The sequence below is a fragment of the Toxotes jaculatrix genome, chromosome 10 (genome assembly GCF_017976425.1).
Source record: "Toxotes jaculatrix isolate fToxJac2 chromosome 10, fToxJac2.pri, whole genome shotgun sequence".
Taxonomy (NCBI): Eukaryota; Metazoa; Chordata; class Actinopteri; family Toxotidae; genus Toxotes; species Toxotes jaculatrix.
The window spans coordinates 6,134,908-6,153,449 of NC_054403.1; positions in this window are offsets into that span (position 1 = coordinate 6,134,908).

Genomic DNA, 18,542 nt, shown 5'->3' on the forward strand with positions numbered 1-18,542 from the left:
TGCATTATAAATTTTAAGCCTGGGTCCTTCACTGAAAAGGTCTCAGCACTTATACCTGGAACAATTTATATGACTGGGGCTGTAACTGAGGGGAGAATATGGCTTCTGTGTGCTGGAGATGTGTGGAAAGTGCAGCCTGGTGGTAGAAATATGGCTGCCACTGTCCCTGCTCCATTAGCAGTGCCCTTCAGCTCGTTTTAATGCTAAGAACAGCTATGAATCAATACCACACACACACACACACACACACACACACACACACACACACACACACACTCTGGCAGTGAAACATATGCACTCAAATCTCTGAGGTCACAATCAGGTCAGTCAGATGGATGTGGTTGTGTGAGTGAGTGTGTGTGTGTCTAACACTGATATATTTTCCACTCATTACAGTCCAATATTAAGATGAAAATACACAGGAGAGACTTAGAAATATCAACTTATGTTCTAACTCCATCTCCAGTCATTGGCTCAGTATTCACTAGGAAAAAATGGGAATTTAAAACCAAATATCAAACAAACTGCTGTTAATGCGTGGTTCCTTGGTAGGTTTCATTTCTAGCATTACATTAAATTCTATATTAAAAGAAAATCAACAAATGAGATGTAAACAGTGTGTTTTCCACATTTATGGAAATGTTATTTTATCTGTATCAGGCTTTCTATCTTAGCTTTTCTTGTCTTTTCTTTTGTTCAGTTGTGCTTTTTAACCAACAGCAGAACTTTAAAGTTAAAATGATGTGAAACAATATATTCCTACATTTCCACCAATGTTGCAAACAATGACAGACAGAAAATATACCTGAATCCAGCCTGAATCTCACCACCCCCGCTCCATACCACTGTAGCCTCATTTGGATCCAGGTTAAAACCCTGATGCAGATCCCGGAGCAGCTGGAGCTGATGAGTTTTCATGATGAGGCTTCTGCTATTTTTTTTCTGTGGGTGGCTGAGAAACATTGTCATTAAAGAACTTCAGAAGTCAAATCATTTTTTTTTTTTGCTTTCTCTTTCTTTTTCTCTGCCCACTTTAATCATAGCAAACTTCACTCGTCACCTAGGACAGAGATGTGCTTCGGTGATACCAACCTTCAACACAGATGAGCTTTTTATTAAAATGGAGCCATACTTATCCATTAACGTGGCTGTTATGAGGTGGAATAACCACTGAAATTTTCCAATGTGCCATTTTCATAACCCCATGTATTTCCAGGGGAGGAAGCAGAGTCATTTGGCTGAGACAAAGATTAAATAAGGGAGCTTCAAAACCTCCCCCTTTCTCTTTCTATTGCTCTTTTATTCTCTGTCACCGTTGATCCCCTACATGTCGATCTACTCGCAGCCTCCCTCTGTTCTCAAACAAAGACTGTCGCCTCTATTTAATGGTCAAAAATACTTGTCTTCTTTTTCCGTTTCTTCTTTCTTTCACCATCACCATCACCACCCTCTGTCTTATCGTTTTCATGATTCCCTTCTTGTTGAATCTTTCATCCTATAATGAGCAGATTTTTTAAAATGAAGGCAGTTATGATCAAACTCATCAGAGCTTGTCCTCCCGTTACTCCTGTGCTATCTGTCTCCTCCCATGTGTGATCTGTCTTCACCTCCGTTCAAAGGGACACATCATTCACTCCCTTATTGTTTTCCAGTCGCATCTGATTGGTGCTTTTTAATTACAGAGGCAAAAATATCATCTCCCCTCCCAACGCGCTCCTAGTTTGAAATTGTTGCTGTGCTTTGAGGCATAAGGGCAAGCTAGGGAACACTGCCTTTTACATCACTCTTCACCATGCTATGCTGTAGTGTTTTTAAATGTGCTGTATTTAACCTATTTTGCATTTGGTCTTCACTTTACATTTATTTCCATATTCTTAGAAAAAGACCTTTTCTGTCATTCATTTTTTGCATACTCATTAAAAACAAAATATACAGCAAGTGTATAGAACAAGTTTCCATTCATTTTTAAAGTTAGAATACTGCCCACCCTACCAACATTGTACTACTGTAAGATAATGCCTACATTTCAAAAATCATGCATACTTGATGAAAAACTTCATTCACTACAAAGTCTCAGCATGATTCAAGAGTCTGCAAATTATTTGGTGTTTGGAAGTTAAAAAAAAAAAAAAAAAACTACCACCAATAGCTTCCTTTAAAGAAAGACTGAAACTCCAGAACATTTTTTGGAAAATGCTGCACACAATAAGAACTAGTTTCAGTCATTTGAATTCTACGGATCCGGGTGTAAGTTTACTGTGAAGTTGAAGTGAAATTAAATCTCTCTTTGGTAAGGTATTAGTCTATAAATCCTAGTTGTTTGTTTTGACTTTTTCAGTCCAATCCAGTGGCCTCAGAGGCAGGTAGTTAGTTTGTGGGCTTCAAAGTGAGCAGGAGCTTGACAACAACTCAACATGTGTTGAAATAACATAAATAGAAAGTAACATTAGTGAGAATCTGTGCTGGCAAGCTGAGCTAAGTAGCTTTCACTTTGAGTGGAATGCAAAATGAACAGAACAATGGGTCCTCGGATGCTGAATGTTGTAGAGGGATGGACAGCCGATGCCATGTGGCGTTGCAAAAAAAAAAAAAACAAAATCCAAAAAAATTCTTGTTATCAAAATCCTCTGAATAAAGTGACATTCTCCAGTCAGTATCACACCACTGAAGCTGGCAGGGCATCTCCACGCAGTGCTGGGTCTCAAATGTCGGTTAACTGCTGTGAAGGGATTTGCCTGCCCAGAGGCTTGAAGCGCAGATGCTGTTTCTTCAAACATGTCAAAACATGGGTTTGACCCTCTTCTGAAACATGGACACATTTTCACAATAGTTCTTATCGCTGCAATCATTATTGTTTATATTTCAAATAAAAACAAAAGGAGAGTCAGTATCAGTATCTAATAACACGCATGTTTTCATGTAAAGAATAATACAACCATCTCAAGTGACATGGTTCTGGTTTACACATGTACACAACACTGATTGTTTGGTGTAGGTTGATGATAATACCAATCCTGATTAGATCCCTTTCGTGCTCCAACAATTAGATCACTGCAACAGAGACCAGAACACTTTTTCTGCCTGATTTCACCACTGATGTTGAATTAAATTATTGAGCACTTAAAATTACTGCCGGATAAATGTCTTCACACTGCATGATAATAACCTTGAGTCAATATCAGGGTTGCAAAGGTTAATCCCGACATTTTAACTTCAATAAGTGTGCATTGAAAAACAGCCAGTGAGAATTCAGACAGCAAGGACCTTCTTAGGTGTTTTTTTTTTTCAGCTCTTTCCACGTACAGCAATACAAGGATGCTCAAGTTTCTTTATATAGGCTACACTGTTTCAGCAACATCTTGAGAATGAGTTGCAGTGTCTTTTGTGTAATCCACATCTCAGTTGTCTTGAAGCTTACAGGGTGAAACAAGGTGTGTTTTTTCGTATATTTTTTCTTCCTTTCTTCCTTTTTCTTTATTACTTCATATCAAGTCTCCACGGTGGCTTAGAGCTTAGCAGCATCACCTCACAAGAAGAAGTTCCTGGGGACTTGATTCTTTGCACTGGTTCTTCTCCTGTTTACATGTAGGTTTTCCATAGGTAGTGTGGTTTCCTTCCACAGCTCACGAGCAGATCAGAGATAACATGAATTGCCCCTGGGTGTGAATATGATTGTTTTCTTGTTTTTTTTTTTATTTTTTTGTTCTGTCCATGAACGACTGGCTGACAATCAGTCACAAATCCCTCAAGATGTTTCCCTGTGAATGGATAGAAGGAGAAGTGATATGATTGAGAGAATGTTTTGCAGTAATAACTGATACATGCTCAATGAACCTGTGTCGTATAAATAAATGAGTACATAAATTAAATAAATACATGCTCATACAACATTTAAACAGCCCTTGTACAGTACATTGGTTTAGAGATGTTATAACTGCCTGTTCTACAGGTTTTGACTTACCTCCCAGGGGTCATTCGCTTTCAACCATGAAGTGCAGCATGCAGACATACAGCTGCCTTAACTTGTGTACTAGAAGGTAAACTGCATCACTTGAATGATAATCATACAATGTGATTCATAATTTTTCCAGTGTTTCCACTATTATATTCTTGTGAGAATAAAGAACTTACAAAAGCCAGTGCTGCACAGTGACATTTCACAGCTACAATGATTGTGGCATTATCAAATTATGACAGAAAAAAAGCATCTATACATTTGTTATTTCAAATGATGGATTATGAGTGTCAGTGCAGCACTATGCAAGCTGTATTTAATAGATTTTAGAAAGCAGTGGGGGCTGACTAATGGCAGCTTGGAGCAAACCTGCTGTAGAACAGACAGTAGAAGCCTCTGACTGTGGCAAATATTTAAATGGGTTTAGATTTGACAGGAAGTAATGCACACAGACAAGATTAAAAAAAAAAAAAAAAAACTCTTTAACTGCTGTAGTCTACATATTTTCCTTGGCTTTTACCTGGACTGTCCATATCAGTGTAACCTATGTCAGGAAAAGAGGAAGTACTCACTAAACGCTCATTCAAACGCCCACATTTAGTGTGTGCTACATTGTAAACCAGAGTCTGTTTGTAAGGTTTTCTACTATGCATCTGTGTCTGTGCACAGTTTATATATCTGTGCCTTTGTATTTGTAACAGGTCCTGGATGGAGACACATATTTTGCTCCTTCATAAACTCCTGCCAGTCTTTATTTACACATGCTGAACGCGTTTTAACTCTATTCAGCCCCTTCCTGTGCCTTCATAACTCAAAATAACACAGGAAAAAACTGTTTCAATAAGAATTTGTTGCCACTGTCCACTCCACCACCCACAGAAAAAATGGCACCACTAGCCATGAAACAGCATTATACCAAAGGACTTAAGATAAATACCGGACATGCACTGAACAGCATTTGAGAAATCCTCACAATTCAGAAGAGCACAGCATTTATATCATACCAACATGACTTTGACCACGTTTGAATTTAACAACTGCTACTCTGCTAAGAACAGGGAAATAATGAGACGGGCAACAAGCAGTGGGTGTCGCTCTCTTGCTTTCAGCCAATCTGAAGATGAGAGCTCCCTGTCGACCGCACCAAGCCATCTCACTGAGGAGGTGACGCCCTCTCATGGCTAAAATATCAGTAATCAGTAATCAAATTCAACTCCAATATGAATTTGCACAAAATCCTCGAAGGCAAAGAAACTTTTGTTTCAAGTTTGTCTCTTCGTGAATGATGTAACAAATTCATGAAAAAAAAAAAAAAACTAAACTAACTGACAATGTCCCAAATTGTGCACAGACTGTCCTCCCACCCACACCTCTCCTGTGTATATAATTATGAACATGCTTTGGTTTATGTGTAACTCAGTGTGCACACCTACACAGGCTGCAAGAGTGTGTGACTGCATGTGTGAATGTGACTGCATGTGTGTGTGTGTGTGTGTGTACATGTTGTACCAGGAAGAGAACATTTGTGCAGATGGTGTGTTGGTGTTTGGATGGAATCTGCCATGCTAATGCTGCGACTCTTGATAACCGTCAGAAATCACTGATAATTCATCAATCACTCATTATTTCTGAGAAGAGGTGGAGATGGAGAAAACGAGTAAAGGGATGGAACGTGTCTCGAAAGCACATCAGCGGAGTCAGTCTCCTGCTAGCTGTCAGAGACATCGGGAGACATCATCCAATCATCTTTTCGGGCCCCTGCAATATTTGATGATGGATAAAGTTTGTCTTTTTCCCTCTGGCAACTTAATTAGTTTGACAGTCCTGATCATCTCGCTTTTGACTGGTGTCTCAGTAGTCTGGTTAGCATGTACCCAGTGCTGCTACGCTGAATGCTGATAACCCTCTTTAACACACATAGGGACTTTTTTAAATTCAGATGGGCTATTTAATTCATGCAGCATGTTGAACTTCACACAGTTAATTTTATTTGCAGTGTCATGTGGAAACTTGAGGATAGCCTCACCCTTTTGGCTTTTTTATGAGTGCTAGCATTGCTAAAAAGCCAAGGGAACACGACAAAGTAACACATTCTAAGTTTGATTTATTTATTAATTGGCTGAAGATTTCATGTATTAATGGACTGTATATGCCAAGCAAATATCACTGCATGATATAAAGATGAGTTACATGCTGACATTTGAAATAAAAGTAAGATATGCTGTCCATCTCTGAAAACACATCACAGAATGAAGGAAAACCTCATCTTAGAGCAGAGTATATACATGATTTATTATTCTATAGTGCAGCTCACGGTTCAGTAATGAGCGTGGTCGTGTTTCTCCCACAGAGAAACATCTGAAAAGTTCCTTTCTTTTTTAACCTTCCTGCAGAATTACGTCATAAATTAGAACTAATGTCAATCATCTTTCTATAGCTGGCATGGCTGTAAATACAACTACCATGATGATCCATGCTTTCAACCAATTATTTATCATTTCATTCTCACTGGTTCTCTCTTTGAAAAAAGCAATAGCGGAGGGGAGATAGAAAAGGAGAGGTGAAAGCCAATAAAATCAGAAGGAGGATGGAAGGCCTTGGGAGAAAAAAAAAACAAAAACAAAAAATCCCAAAGGCAGCAAACACACATTCCAAGAATTCTAAAAGACAGCAGAGAGACACATCCTAAGATCCAAGGAAATAAAAAGGGACAAAGAAAGAAACGAGGCAGAAAGCTGCAGCTCAGCATCATTACAGGTACAGACACAGTGGATTGCTTGGGAGTATGGAGGCGGCCACATCTCAAAAAATGTGCTGCACACCCATTTATGAATATATAAAGAAATAACATGGTTTATTTGAACCTCTGTTTTATTTTTGGAGCTCTGGCTATCTGTTCTTTTGTATATGACAAACACTGTCCTCACCAAAATAAATACTGATATCCTTGAATAGACAATCGGTTAAAATGGGCCCAACAGGGGCAACAAACATGAGCAATCAGATGATCATGTAAACCCTACCCCCAGAAAAGAGCATCAACCAGAACCCTTTGGGCCCCTGAGTGTGCCTGGTAGGCCCTACATGGCCATCCACTGGGCGTAACTCTTGAGGTGCAGAATCAACCAGTGCAGAGGTAATTCCCTCAATACTGGGAAGACATGCTGTATAATACACATTTATGTTTTTTCTGCTCAAAAAAAGGGATTACAAGACTGTATGGTTGCTTTTGTGAGGGGAAAAGGTTAAATCTTTCAAAAACTGAACCATCCTTTTACAGAAAGACTGGAAAACTTGACTAACTCGGAGAAGGTAGGATGAATACAGTGTGTGGTCCAAAGTAAGGATTGATAGAGTTCTCTGGTGGATGTTCCGTATTAAAATCGTTTCTGTAACGCAGCTCTAAGACAGATAATGACTTCTCCTTTAATCTATCAACAAGTCAGATGTAGCTAAAGCAGAGTACATATCGACCCAGGTCACATATGGCAGGTTGGTGAGTGAGACAGATAACAGTTACACATGAGGTCAGTGACATTTTGCTGCAGAGGAGAAGCAGCAGCATCAGTAGCACTTATTGACTGCTTTTGATGTATGAACAGTCCGAGGAATTTGTTCGCCAGCCGTCCCCCCGAGGAGGAGAGTCACTGACACGTTAGCAATGATCACATCCTCCTAGATGACCTAGCAAAGAGAGGACGACCTGCAGTACCACAGGAAGAGGGAGAGAGATCCATCTGGAAATCTGTCAAACATGGTGCACGTTGCCAAAGCCTGGTCACCACAGTTCACCACCACCTCACTCTATAAAAACTGTCCTTTATTCTACTGTGTTTACATATTTTGTGCTTCCCCTGACATCCACGTTTTCCTGTATTTTGTGTTCTGCTCCTTCCTTCATGAAGTCATGTTATTAATCCTGGAAACACATTCACAGCAGCCGTGATAAAGACTTAACTAAAGCATTAAGGTAAACATCTCAGTTTACATTTGATGAGGTCAGCAGTGCATCTTTAATATTTCCTTGCAGATGCGAGGTCAGGAGGTCATGGCTTTTTCTTCAGAATCAATTAGTGGTTGCCATAGAAACAGTGAATAGGAAAATTAAAAACGTATGAAAAGAGTGGCTTCGTTTTGTCGGTGATTCATGCAGCGTGCACAGGGAGAACTTTTCTTTGACATTTCCTTGCTGGGTCAACTCACTTACTCTAAAAGGCTGTTTACTGGGTTTATTTTCCAAAGACAGCGTTTTGCAAGTGTTTCTCAGAGCATGGAGCACGCATGTTCTTGGCTTTAGTTCCATCTGTGATTGCTGCTGTTTCAGCTCAGAGAGAAAAAAAACAAAAAAGAAAAAAAACAAGTGATGTCCAGGATTTCTTGTAACCTTTTGGTTTTTGTACATCACAGGGTTTTGAGCCACCTAAGATACACTTACTCGGGGCACTTTACAGAGATTCAAAAACCTTTTCTCTCATCTTTGCCCATTTTCTATTGTGCTGACTTGACTTTTTCATGCAGAAGCCCCACTTTAGTTCCAGTCCTTGAGGTCAAGGATGACAAGGATTTGTACTTCAGTTACCCACCTGCTTTCACCAAGTGAAAAGTAAAAGGAACAAGCTGTTTTGCTGGCCATGCCAAGTGAAACAAGTTAAGCCATATCTTATTCAGAAAAGTTCTATTCACCTAGAATTTTACAGATCCCTCAGACTTCTCGAGAGAGAGGTACTTTCATGTACTCTTTCTGCATCTGTATAGTCTTTTTTTTCTAAAATATAGCTGCGCTTAATTAAGTGGATCCATTTCCTGCCACCTATCCAGGTCTGTGTGGCGATGGCAGCAGACTAAGTAAGGTAGGGACCTCAGTCTTGCTGGTAATTTGTCCATCAGTGTCATGCTAATGCAATAAAAAATCTACTGTATCCCAAAAAGCATTTTCGCTAACAGAGACCTTGGTAAAACTGTCAATAGGGCACCAACAGCTGTTTTTTTTCTACCATGATTTGATCCATGGAGATTTTCTATTTTCTATTTGTAAAACTTTCCCAGAGCCTGGAGTGAGTTTTATTTTCATGAGATCGTCCTAATGTAAAGTCCTGAGGTTGGGCGAGAAACACAAATGAACATGTGCAGTGGGCCACACAACGCAGAAACAAGCCCAAAAGCTAGAAAACGTGGTTTGGTGAAAACTGGTAGAGACCAAAAACAAAACCAAGCAGCTGTTTGCTAAAAAATTCACCATATCACACACACACACATACACAAAATGTTCAAAACCACACTGGCACCTTCAGATTGAAGCTGATTGTCCCCAGAATGTCATGAATACAAACGTGTTCAGACACACACACAACTTTGTTGATGTAAGTCCAAGTGTTATATCATAGTGTGAAGATGAATCAGGGGACACCAGTCAACTTGCTTGAGCCCTGCATATCCACTTCTCAATCGGCTAATGAAGAGTCACACTCTCCAGCACTGACTCCTCAACAAGAGCCCTTCAGCATTTACTATAGTGCAGCAGTGGTGTGAGTAGTTTTAACAGGCTGAATTCAAGGTGAGTAACTTCCACTTCACTCCAGACTGTGGTGGCATGCAATGCTTTTTCACAACTTTTGTGAACAAAAGCTTGCATTTGATTTCCATCTGGATGGAGGAAACTAGCTGCTGGCTTGGAAAAAGCTCTGCCCCAAACAGAAGCACAAGCTCAAGTTTACACTGCTTTGCCAAAAACAGCAGCAGGAGACGTGATGTGATGCTGTCGACTGATATACTGAGTGCTGGCATCCTTTCTGACCAGCTCAGCTGCAGTCTATCTGCATCTTACACTGTTTTGTTAGATATAATTCAGCATGAAATTGCTTAGCAGAGACCAATTTTACTTGGGGGCAGCAGAAACAAGTGGTGAACACAACACTGACATATCATCACATTTTAATTTGACATGGTGACCTTCTCAGCTCACTTGTTTATTTACACGTTCAGCAGTTACAGTACAACAGAATCCATTTGGTGTCCTGTTACCAGCTTCCTGGGGAATGCGATTTCAGTATTCACTCTTTTAGCTCTGTTTTTGGCATCAACCATCTCCTAAGGGAAATCTAACGCTCCACTATGTTCACGTGGCAAAAATAACTTAAGGTATTTTAATACAATTTTCTTGGAATATTTCCCAAGTTTGATCAAGAATAAACATACATCAGACATTGTATGATATAATACAGGATCATATAATTATTGAGTTACCTGGTTTATTGTATTTACAGGCTAATAACAAAATCTTGCTTTAGTCCTCATCATTACTCGGTCCCCAACTTTAAATTTAATTCCTAATGCTAGTTTACTTACTTTACTAAAAATTATTTAGCAGTTGGATGCTACTGAGTTGCTTACTTATTCAGGCTAAAGGTGGGGGAGCATGCATTAGGAGTGTTGAGCCAATTATAAATGTGATTTGGGGATGAGACCTGACAAGACCAATTTAGAGCTGCTCTGGTCCAGATCAGACCCTTTAAGGAATTTAATTGTCAGCTCTTGGATTAGAGCGCATTGGTGTCTGTCAAGACTAAGTTCATCTATACAATGCGTAATGGTGTTAACAGTCAGTGTGTGTCTGACCACTCAATAACTCTAATGCACCTCTCTGTGTAAGAGCAAAATGATCATCTTCCAGAGTATTTGGGTAGAATCATTGGGAAAGTTTGTCTTCATTCTTCATTTAACTGTTACAGCAACAACTTCACAAGAGGAAGTTCTCCTTTGTTTTTTTTACCTTTGCTTCTAGAGAAAATAATTTTCCTCTTACACTTGCTTTATATCTGTGTCTTTCTTTCTGTCTTTTGTCATATCGTTGTGAATTGTGCTTACACTTTTCTGTTTTTTTCTCCTTTCTCACATCTACCAAATTCCAAAAAATGTTCATTTGTTTTATTATTCTCTCTGTAACTCTCAGTTAAAAAAAAACCTTTATCTAAAGGCAACTGTTCAGCTGCTTTCTCTGTGTGTGTGTGTAGAGCAGAATAAAAAGCAGAGACGATAAGAGGTCAGTCACTATTATGCTAGCTTAGCCAGTGTATATGCAAATACAAGTCTAAGCAGTGTGGCTGTGGGCCATTCTCACATTAATCCTCTTCTTTCAAACTGCCAGCAGCTTGTTTTTTTCTTTTCTTTTTTTTTAACATTAAAGTTAAAGTGAAAAATCTCCAAAGTGAAAAGAAAGTGTCTGATTTGGAAGAAGTTGTGCCCCTGGCATGCTTTCTTTAGGTGGGAGCACAGGGCTTTGTAAAGTAAGGAAAAGTTTAGCCCTTTCTGTTGCAGAGCACGGCTGATATGACTACATTCAGGTCTGAGGTCAGTAAGCACAGTGGGTTTAAACTCGTGTGTCTGCTCCACCTGTCTCAAAGATAACAATAAACAGCATCCATTATAACATTATAACATTTGTGGTGGAAAAAACTTATCTTCACATGATCTTTGTCCACAGCACAACAACTCCTTCAAACTAAATAACAAGATGTGTTGTTTGTCCGTCGCTACAGAACAACACATGGTAGCATTTTCTGATCTGACACCGCAGTTAGCATGACTCTATAATTTGCCTGAGCCCTCTAAGACTGTTACAAATCTCTGTTGAAAAATGGAGCAGCAGCAGCAGTTTTATGATGTGATAACATTACGGTTAAGATTTACTTAAGGCTTAGGCACAAAAAGTGACTGGATTAGGTTTAAGAAGAAAACATGGTTTGGGCTCAAATACGTGTAGAGCCGCTTGCAGAGAGAGAGAGAGAGAGAGAGAGACGAAGAATGATAGAGAGATAACAGTAGACTATAAGAGATGAGTCACAAATTATTGAGTAAAGAAGGAAAATAAGAGCAAAGAAGCAAGGTTGGAGTTTAAGTTTAGCCTTGTTAGTAAAGTGGGGTAAACAGAGCCATTTTAGGCTGCAGTTCAGATTCGATTAGCAATTAACCTGTATTTTGGTGCCACTCTTCCTCAATTACTATGTGTTATATGTGTATGTATATTCTATTGTTGAACAACAAACCAGGTTTTAGCTGTGAGCCTCACTTAGTGCTTACACACCCACAGGAATGAAGATGGTGAGCCACCCATAGGAGATATTGCGCTCGCTGGGTGTCTGCTTCTGCAAGACCCACCTACACGCCCAGGATTAGGACACTGACTCACACACCTGAATCGTGGCTGGACTAAACCTTTCATTACTTTCCTGCAGCACACAGTGAACAACAACTGAGCACTGAAACCTTCATGATGGCAGGATGTATTTCAAGACTGCTGTATTAGACTGCATTAGTTTTATCTTGGTGTTCCTAATAAATTGACAAGCAAGTCTATTTGGAATACAAATACATTTGAAAAGTTATTCAGTAGAACCATGTCTCTCTTTCAACAACTTTTGCTTGGTTTTACAAACCACATCTTTTCTAACTGCTTTGAAATCTGAATTAAAGGCCTCTGTTTGTTCTTGCTTCAATCTTTCCTCCTTTACCACAGCTTGTCTCTTAAATAGAGAACTAACGTGTTACAGAACATCTGTGGACAGTATTCTCAGTTTCTTTTCTCCTTTTCTCTGTGTCTGTTGGATTTTTAAGCAGCATCAATCATTATACTCTAAAAATACAAGATACAAAACAGACTCGCTCATTATTAAAATTTATGGTTATGTGAGTTTAATGGCTTAGAAGGGTTGACATGCAGTGGCTGTATGGATGTAGTTCTGTCACGTTGCTGTTTATGGCTGTATTTAAGACAGAAAATACAGAATTTTAAAGCTCGAAGCTTTAAAACACATCATGCATTTTTCTGATTTACAATTTATATTATGTCTTTCTCTTTTTATCAGTTTTTTTCCCTCTCATAGATTATAACAATCTGAGATAACTGCACTCTCTTACAAGACCAAGCAGTCTTTTTTGGGGGGGGGGGTTCTTTCTTTTTGACTCCCTGGTTCTTCAGAAGCTCTGGCCTCCTGGCAAGCTGCTTTATCTGACAGTGTGCAGATCCCTGTGATGTCAGAAGAGAAAACAGGAAGTTAATGATCACGACTCTGCTGCGTCTTATTATCTTCTGGGGAGAAAATCTTCAGGGGCCCGCTTTGTAACTTTCTAAAGTTGATGTCTTGGACATTAATCTTTCACTAAGAGTGGGAAAGTTAAAAGTTAGTTTTTTTAATCCCAGTAATGTCCTACAAAATCCTTGTCTCAAAGCCTTTTGGGAGTACACTGTGATGTCACCTCAGAGAAACAGAAAGTTTCCAAACACTGTTGCATTCTTTCCGTAGTAACACCTCCCTCAGGTACTCTCCTCTGGTGTCTAGTTTCAGTTTGTTGTTCCTAATAAACTGTCATTCAGTGTAAGTGGTTCAGAGTGAACTGAACCTCTGCCTTTACAGTTGGTACTGGCATTGATGTTCCCTCACAGGATGGCTGCAGAACTGAGTACACTGAATAAAAAAAGGATGAATCTGCATTTATTCAGTATTTGTCAGTTATGTTAATAAATAAATGTCATGAAAGGACACACTGTACAACAACTGACTGACAACAAACCAGTGGTAGAGGAAGTATTCAGATCCTTTACTTTCTAAAAGTGCCAATAACAGAGTTTCAAAATACTTAATTAGATTGTTAATACTAATGCATCTATGCGTAAGCAGCCTTCTGCTATCAGGCCCCTTCAAAGAGTCACAAAATAATCTGAGGGGTCATTAGATGATTAATGGGGGAAAAAGAAGAAACAACAAAATTATTATTATTTTTTTTTTTAAATAAGAAAGTAACTACTACTATAGCTATGAAATAAATGTAGTGGAGTAGAGTATAAAGTGTCATCAAATTGAAATACTTGAATAAATGTACTTAGTAACCTTTCAGCAGTGAACTTTAGTTGCTTTTAGGTTGATATATCTGGTGTTCTTACCATGGTTTGCCCTGAATATCTAATCCTCCAATGTGTCGGTAAATAAATCTGGTCTTTGGTTCAAAGCCTGGAAACATATCAAATGGAAAGAATTGCTGTATCACACATATTGATGTATATATACATATGTTGGTGGAAGAAGCAACAATGTCATAATATAAGAGAAGAAGAAGCCAGTATGCTCAAGTAAACAACGCAAGTTTCAAAAACCTAAAAGTTTTTTCTTACAGTTGAATGAAGTATGAAACACATCCAACGTGTCTGTGAGCATTAAAGATAAACTAAAGAAGGTAATAAAAAACACTTTTCTCTAAAATCAAATCTTATCTCAAAATTGAGGGTGATTTTGGCCAGTCAGGCTCTGGCTGATGGCTACAGGCATAATGAGCCTTCCAGTTTGTTTGAGAAGAAAAAACACAGCTTCTTTCATTTTTACCTTTCTTTATTTTCACCTCAATTTCTATTATTATTTTGATGTTAAACCATGTTCAGACTGCAGTTTTAAAATCTTAGCCAATTTTGAAATCAGGCTGCATCATTCACATGAGGAGAAACACAGATGTTCCTCTCTCTAATCTCAAACAAGCACACACCACAAGCTTTGAAAATAATGGTACATCACAGTCTAAAGGATATTATCAAGATTATCATGGTCAGAAGGAGTAATCAGGGAGCAATGCACCACCTCGCATGATCTCATGGGGAGACCAGTGCAAACAAAATGGAAACTTGCTGTAATATCAGTAACACCAGGCTAAACCAGTCTGGATGAGAAAATGTTCGGGGAGACACAGTCAACTCGGGTCCTATATTCTTCAGCGAGACCTGAAGGTGAGATTTTAACTGTCAGTTTCAATATCTGTCAACAGTAGTATGCTAGCTAATGTTAGCCCCAAGCGCTAGAATATTTACCATTGCTCAGCAACACCATCAGCTGTGAAAGTACTGATGTGATCAGAATCGTAATCCTCCAGACTTTAACTCTCAAACATCAAACCTGTTTGACGTTATAGGGGCGGCCCCGATGAGTCTGCGAGCAGTTCAGGAGGTTTAAGACTTGATCTGTAAACTCCTCACATTACCAGATAATCTGGGCTGCACATTGGCACCAGCCAAGGTCCCAGACCACGTTCCTCTACCGATTGTCAGGGAGGGTGAATTTGGGATAAACTGGCCCAGGACTCCTGTAGTCTGAGCCCGGCTTTAGGTGCTGTGTGGTGTCATGTGAAGCTCCTGCACACAGGACAACACACACTCAGACCCTCTCTTCACCTGCAGTGTTTTCACATCCCAGTTGCCTTTTAATTTATGATTTTCAGCAGCCTGCAAAAGGTCAAAGTCAATATGTCAAACATTCATTCTGTCCATTCATCAAATCAAATCTCACAAACACGTGGAGCTTGACCTTCATTTCCTATACAGTTTCTATAAAAAGCATAATTCACCACATCGTCTCAGGGCTCTCTGCCAGTGTTAACTGTGAAAATCCAAATGACAGGGGAAAAAAATGCTGCAATATTTTACTGACCAGTTACTGGAGAAATGCCACATGAAAATAGATTAATTATTGCTTATCTGGTTAGCATAATACAGCTTCTGAGATTTACATTCATGCAGAGTCAACAATAACACACACACACATAGATGCACACAAAGTTTGTCAGGTGTGTTTTTGTGTTTCTGACCTGGAGTTTGAATTTGTAAACTTAATATGTTTCTATTTCTGACTTTTATTTAACAAAAAAAAAAAAAAAAATCTTATTGTTAATTATGAAAGCTACACGCCCTCCCTCCTACCTTTTCAAAACTTAAATCAGCCTTCACACACATTCATCGCAAAACCAGTGTCAGATGATGCACTGCGTGTTGGAAAGTGTCAGAAGTGTTCAGCAAAGAAGCTGTGTTGCCTTTACAGACAAATTCATGAGAAAACCCACACTCACACAACTCCCCTCCCACAACACGCTCATAATTCTTCAGTCAGTTGCTGTTTGCCAAGATGACAGTGATATGTGAGTGTGTGTGTCTGTGTGAATGTGTGTGTGTGTCTGTCGACTGAAATATGTCTTCAATCGGGTTAATATCAACTGAGAAGTGCTGAGGGCACTGCCCTGCCTTGCTTATGACTTCCTTAACGCCCTGCTTTGTTATATAGCCGATCTGCAGTGACAGACCATAAATGTGAGTGTGTGTGGGTGTCTAGGGGGGGCGTACAGAGGAAGACAGAAAGAGAAAGAGACAAAGTAGAAAGTGGTGGAAACTGACAGAAAGGCGGCAGATATAGAGAAAGGAGGAAACAAAGGAGAGAGACAGAGATTGGAAAAGAGAAACAGATTCTCACAATAATTCATTTCCAAAAATATGCTGTCTTCATGCATGTTCTCTTTTAGTCATTTCTTTCTGCTCTCAATCCAGTTTCACCACAGTGAAGACAAAGGTTTCTTTCCTCTTCTCTTGATCAGTCAAGGCTAAAATATCTCTGCATAACAGACCATGACATTTTGTACATACATTCACTGAATGAATTCTAATTTTCCTGACTTATCATGTAGTGCCATCATCAGGTGAAAATTTTAATTTGTCCATACTTTGGTTAATTTATTTGGGGTATTTGGTTAACGAAAAATGTGCCAGGAAACTACAAACATTTCCGTCAGTTGTACTTTTGATGTTGAGCGCGAATTAGCAAAAGTTAGCATGCTAGCACGCTAAACTAAGATCACAAACATATTACCCGCCAAACATGAACATGTTACCATTGTCACTGTGTGATGCTGTGTTTAACTAGAGCCTCGTTTGAAGTTTGAGGTGTCAACAGTTTAAACATACGTCTGGATTTTGTCACTGCAATTCAATGAGTGGTCACTGGAACAAACTGCTAACAGGGCTGAGCGGCGGTTCTGTATCCAGCAGTCGCAATATATCTATGGTGCAAACGGTGTTATAACCAAGCAGCAGGTACAGCTGTGCAGCATAATGACGCCCAGCAATGACAGTGAGGTGTTAAATTCTATATAGCAGGGGTTTTCAAAGTGTGGGATAGTGAGCCTCCCCTGAGAGAACTCAAAAGCATGCCACGCCCCCTTTTAACATCTGTATGTTTTCAACACATTTTAACACCTGTAGTAGCTTCGCCTATTAGTGCCGAACACATATCTTTAGCAGCAGGGAGGAGCAATGTCTCACCAATGTTGTGGGCTTTCTCCGCCTTCGCAATGCGTACGATGCTTAGCTAGCACCTCTTTGCAGATAACACACTGTGGCAGCGGAGCATCATCAGGACCAATACACGAAAAGCCAAACTTTAAATAATCAGGGTCATACTTCCTCCGTTTTCTGCTCGCCCCAGACTCTGTGCCCTCTCTCGATCCATTTTGCCCCTCGATGTTTACACTCTTTTTCTGTCTTTTCAGGTTTATTTTTTCTCTCCCCGCGCCTCACACTTTGAAAACCGCTGCTATAGAGCAATGATCCAAAGAAAGAACTCAAAACAAATCCATCCTTTCCACCCATCCATTTGCCACCTGCTTATCCTCGAGGGTCGCAGGGGAGCTGGAGGAGATTCACAGCTGACATGGGGCAAGAACGGGGACACACACCCTGGACAGGTCAACCATCAATCATAGAGCTGACACATAGAAACAGACAACCATTCATGCTCACACCTACGGGTGATTTAGACTCACCAGTTACCCAGACAAAAAAGCCCCAGGGAGCCGGAAGGTTCAGACCCAGAACCTTCTTACTGTGAACAGACAGTGCAGCCACAATTATGATCACAAAAACAAGACAATGAGAAATCTTTTTAAATGCCAGGTAATGCTGAAGTGCTCAGATAATTAATAGAAAAACATTCTCTCTGCAGTAGCTTTTTTCCCTCAATTGCCAACCTCAGTGTCCATAAATAAAGGTCATTAACATTATGAATATAAACACTGAAATGTCTGGCTACTGGAGATTTGTCATTATAATTCTGAATGGAATGTTTGTGTTCACAAATTCAGTAAATTAAAGTAAATAACAAGGATGTTCGAGTATATAAATTACAAAACTGCTGTGTCTAAGCCCATTATCATGCTCTACATTCATGCTCTTTTCTAAATGCTGGAAAATGTGGGAAGCGTACAGTCTTTGCAGTTGGTCATGTGAAATCAGACCTTTAACTCGGTTCCACCTTTTTTCTTTTTGTGAATTTTATTTGTCTTTGTATGGTTTGTGAGTGTGCACACACATGCAAAAGTCTAGCAGACTAAGACAAGACAGATGGCCGGATCTTCCCACATTAGCCAAAGACATAGCAACAGTGTTGTTACCAGACATTTTTCAAAGAGACAGAATCTCTCTCTCTCTCTCTCTCTCTCTCTCACACACACACACACAGTTAAGGAGGAGAACAGGCGATGTTCTCAGAACGCTTTTTTAAAAGCTCTCACACACACCTTAATGTACCTTACTGTCTCTTTAAGCTTGGAAATTCCGCCTTAAACTAGTGTGTGTTTGCACCTTTTTCACTGTGTAGGAACACACACATTTAAATAAGAAAAACAGCTAAAGAGAAAGGACAGGAGATGAGGAGAAATAAAAAAGGTGAGAGGACAAGAAAAGAGAGAGGGCATGGGAAGAGAGAAATAAGTGTCAGAAGACAGCAGG